The 5,040-nt window shown below is 36.6% G+C and overlaps 1 long non-coding RNA gene across 1 annotated transcript; it reads left to right on the forward strand.

The window, feature by feature from the left end:
• Positions 1-1,462: 1,462 nt before the first annotated feature.
• On the forward strand, positions 1,463-4,077 carry LOC149188914 (uncharacterized). Its single transcript, XR_016256312.1, has 2 exons — positions 1,463-3,438; positions 3,551-4,077. It is a non-coding gene; the product is annotated as an uncharacterized LOC149188914 (long non-coding RNA).
• Positions 4,078-5,040: the final 963 nt, after the last annotated feature.

Raw genomic sequence — 5,040 nt, forward strand, 5'->3', positions numbered from 1 at the left:
CTTGGAGGGTCTTGGTCTTGGTTTGGAGGTCTTGGAATTCGTCAATTGAAGAATCTATAAGAAGAGAAGAGATTTGTGGGTTTTCCTCTCAAGTGGAGAGGTTTTATCCCTGGCTTGCAACCTACATTTTATGTTCTTGTATACTATTTCTCTTCTTGTTTTGCTAGTTGTTTGATGATACACAAACATAATAATAAGTGAAGAAGGTAATAAGTAAGGAAAAAAGTAAAAAGATATCACAAGCAGTTACCAAGAAAAGAGAAATCATCCTAACTATTGCCCTATAGATTTTTCAAAATGGTGTCAGAGCTAAGGTTGGATAAGGGCATAATGAAGATCTCTACTATACTAAAGAAGTTCCTAAATAAGTGTTCAAAGGTGGCAAGTCAACTCAAGAAGGGCATCAAATAAGTATGGGATCTCTTATTTTCTCTGAGAAGAAAGTGACCAAGACATCTACTATGGAGGAAGGATTATTCTCAACACTCTCTCACACATTTCAAGATGATAATATTTGGGTGATCGCAGTGGAGCATCAAGGCATATGGTTGGTCAACATAAGCAATTGAAGACATTATCAAAAGGGAAGCCCTCTTACTTCATAGAACTTGGTGATAATAAAAGATACCTTGTGATATAACTTCTATTGAACAGGTCGCTGACATATTAACAAAATATCTTCCTAATAAGAAGCTTGTGTATTTGAGAGACAAGCTTGGTTTGGTTGATATATCCTCTGTAGTTGAAAGAGAAAGATAGACACATCATTTTTTCTTCACTTGGGAAGATAGAATAGCAAATTGAATAAGCATCTGGCATGTGATACTCTTTGAGAATAGGGTAGGGCATCTAAAATAAAAGTAGTTGAAGACCAATACTTTTTGACAACTATTTAAAGAGGAAAAAAATATCAAAACACAAAAAGCCATGAAGTCGTGAACAACTCGAATGTTTTCGACTGCGCGGTATAAAAAAAAGTTAAGATAATACTATATGTCACTTGGAGTGACCTAACAATTACATTTGCTTCCAAAACATATTTGGATTCGTTGAAAACCTTGAGAAAGGTTCAATTCATGGACTATTTGGATTACCATCAGACTTTATATATTTAAACGCTAAAGTCCGAGTTTTATACCTATTGAAAATTCTGACCGAATTTTGATTGGAATAGAGAGGTGAAACCGCCAGCTTAAACGTCTGATATGATCACACTTTATCCCTGTTTTTGAACCACGCATACAACACTTATATACGTATCTATATAGGGAATTATATATATAATGTTTCTAACCTAGAATTTCTGGTCTCCGTCTGAACTCCTTCCTTCCTAATGGTCTATAACCTAGATTTGTTGGTCTCCTTCTGAAATCCTTCCTTACCTGGTTATTTTTACAAGCATTCCAACCCTCTTCCCCATTTGGATCCAATTGCTGGGGCATGGCCGGCAGTATCCTCGTTTGCCCAAAACTAGGCTAAAATCGAGACTGAAAAGATGTCGTTTCCTCCTAATTCCCATTGTATTTACCCATGGCGCATCATCTGCCTCCCCCTTCACCTCCACAGCGGCATATCTTGTATTTACCCATGGCGCATCATCTGCCTCCCCCTTCACCTCCACAGCTGCATATCTCTACAAGCCCAGGCATTTTTTTTTTAATCGTGGCCCAGATGTCAAGAACACAGTCCCAAGCCATCTCTACAAACGCCTTATTTTCCATGGATTGTGAGCATTTATTGACTATCAGGAATGGTATGAGGGCGAGAACTTAACTCCGCAGATTGAAGGGGCTATTATGACAGCTTCTTTATCATCTTGCCTAGATGAACTTGTCCTCACACCATCATTCCAGTGTTTTATGGTTGCAATCTTTTTGATATGGCGGACAGATATTGATGGACTATGTTGATGTACGGACAGCATGCTCTCATGGACTACGTTGATATACGGACAGTATGCTTAAGCATTGCAAATTCATAAAAAGAAAAGAGATACTCCATAAGCTTGAAAATTGGAAAACTGGCCTCTTTGACATTCAAGTCTAGGCGTGTAACGGGTTAGCCATGTATATCTTTCTTTATAAATTTTAAGTTGTATTTATACACCGATCTATTATGCATTGTAGCGTTTTGTGAACATAAATCTGTATTGAAAGAGTTCATTAGATCTTCAAGCACTGCAAATTTTTGTGGGGATAGGAGATGGATCTATAGGAATTGTACTGATATATTAGTGGAGATAGATCTATACTGATTGTATTATCCATTATTATAGAAGTACTTTAGATTTGGATCTTTTAAATACTCAAAGTACCAGAGTGCAAATTTGTCAGTGCGTATAAGTTTTAGGGGTAAATGACTTAATTTTAATTTGGTTTTTCAGATGATTTTTCCACCTACTTTCTTTCTTGTCTCCAAATTACTGTGGATCCTAGGTCTTGTTCACTTCTTAAGAGTTTGATGCAGTTGGATTGACAAATTGACCATATTGATTAAGCTATAGAGATGCTTAAAAACATCTTAAATCTGTTCATTTCCTCATATTTAGATGATGTAGATCATGTCAATCAGCTAGTTGCATTTTTGTCAATGAAGGCACTTCGCCAAAGAGCTCAATTTTGGTTACGTCTCGTGACAGGTATGTTCTCACAAGCTAAGGGATTGGGAGTCATTAATTTATAAGCTGGCATGGCTAAATAGAGAATACTCTGTAGAGCTCTTTTGCTTTCATGCTTTATTTCAGCGTCATTTACACCAAGCATTTGAATATCTGGTAGGTGAGCTCTTAATGACATTTGATAGAGTGTCTTAATCTTTGAAAGTATTTCAGAGCGACTCTTTTGTTGAGAAAATGACAAATCTTAGAGGGAAGATCATCTGGATAGATTTAAATTTTGTTATGAAAAGACAGATAAGACCATAAAAATATGGAATGGAACAAGGGGGAAAGGACTTTTGGGATCTCAGAATTGAGAAAACACTTTCTTGTGGAGGTGGACAGAGAAAATAAGTTAAGAATAGACATTGCCGGTCAAGAAAAGTCTCCAGGCTTTTGAGAAAATAGGTTCAGAAAGCATGATCACCTTCGCTATTGGAGAAGAGATATTGCCAATCAAAAGAAGTCTTCAGGCTTATTAAGAAAAACCTCCAAGTTTGTCATGGTAGTCTTTGACATCCATTCATGATTTGTTGCAGGTGTCATATGTCAGCACTTAAATCATTCATCAATATAGTTTATTTAAGAGAAACCTGTATACTATGTTTTAATTATTCATTGTTTGGTTTTCCCTTACAGTAGCAAGTAAGCTTCAATGCCAATAATGTTGAACAACTGCACAAAATAAACCGTCATGATACAGACATTGACATTGCAAATGAATTGTAAACAAAAGTTGTAGCAAAGTGCTTTCCTAAGAATGCTTGTAAGGCAGGGGCCAGGTAAGGATACATTGGTATCCTTTTTTGCATACCCATCATTGATACATGTGTTGTTATTCCCTTTCGAGTTTGAGTATACTTTCTTATTGTATTGAGATTGCATATCTTATAGGCATAAAGAGGAAGAAGACCTTTTGAGATTCGAAAAGAAGAGCGAGGCGGCTTTTTCAGCGTGGGAACACTGGCAATATAAAAAAATTCTTCTGTTAAGAATTGGATTGGGTGCCATGCATTCTCAATTGTGTTCTTAAAGTTTCTTTCATTGTGCTTCCATGAATCTGGTGATCCTAAGTGCCCAGTGTTTTGACGATAATGTTCTGCAGAGCTTACTGAGCCAATAACTAGACTAGATATATAAACAACTCTACTGTTTTTTCTATCTAGAACTCTGGGATTGCTACAATGTCAATGTCTAGAAGTCTATTGGCAACAAACACAGTTTTGGTTAGAGACTTGCAAGCAATTCTTCAACCTCTCAACAAACATATTTTTGGCATATTTATCTAGAAAGGAGGTCATTGGACCATCGTGGCTGATTGCCTGCACCGTACTTCAAAGACAATTTTCATTGTGGAGATTTCCATAATGGTATTTCTTCTTGTTCTGGGGATTTCCACTATCCACCTTATTGTACTAGTATCATCTCAGCTTGTATGAGAAGACTTCAGGTTCAGGAACACCAAACAAAATGATCTTGGAAACAATCACATTCGTATTCACTATGCATCCCTTAGATGTTGGTGACCAGTGTGTTGTTGACAGTATTCAGGTAGGGGAAGATTGCAAAAAGTAAGCAATATTTTTTTATTTCATTTGTTGCTTGAGGCAATGCCACAATCATACCTTTTCTCTGGTTACGCTGAAAAATATTCATGTACCAAGAGTAGGAGATATCAGCTAGGAGAAAGCTCTTCTGGCTCAATTTGGTTGCTACTTCTGAGTACTAGTAACTACATCCCTTATAGAGGACTTGAAATGAACATTCTGACAACAGTTTTCCTGTGGTATGACAATGAAGAAATCTAGTAACCAAACTCAGCATTGGCCACAAATCCCATTGTCGATTTTTATTGCAGTTCAAATATGAATGATCCCTGGAGTTGAGTGTGGATGTTTCTACCTGAATAGAAAATATTGGTGTTCTGAGAGAATACGAAGTAGTTAATTTAATCTTCCATCTGTTTTGCATATGAATGACCGGTATTTTAGTTCCACATGCCCAATTGATTAGAAGTAAATCGATGTGATTCATTTTTTTGCGTTCACTACTATTTTACCCTATAAAATGCGCATGGTATTATGTGGAAGGTACTTTAATGTCAGAGAAAATTCTCAATCGTTTTGAGCAAGCCTTTTCTCTGCAGTTATTTGGAAAGCAAGGCACAACACAGATACCCAAAACATACTGTGGCTTTAAAAAATGCTACAAGCCAAAGATGGTTAAAATGGGCATAATAAGCCATCATATGGACGAGAAATTGAATTGAAGATCTGAACTTGTACTGGAGATGAAAATTTGTGAAGAATGGAAATTAAATACCATTTGTTCCCGAAGAAATCAGTGTCGATATGTTGGTTGTCACAAATTAGATTCCACTGCAA

Source organism: Pinus tabuliformis, chromosome 3_1, assembly GCF_031772625.1.
Source record: "Pinus tabuliformis cultivar Carrire ecotype Pingquan chromosome 3_1, CPIR1, whole genome shotgun sequence".
In the NCBI taxonomy this organism is placed as follows: Eukaryota; Viridiplantae; Streptophyta; class Pinopsida; order Pinales; family Pinaceae; genus Pinus; species Pinus tabuliformis.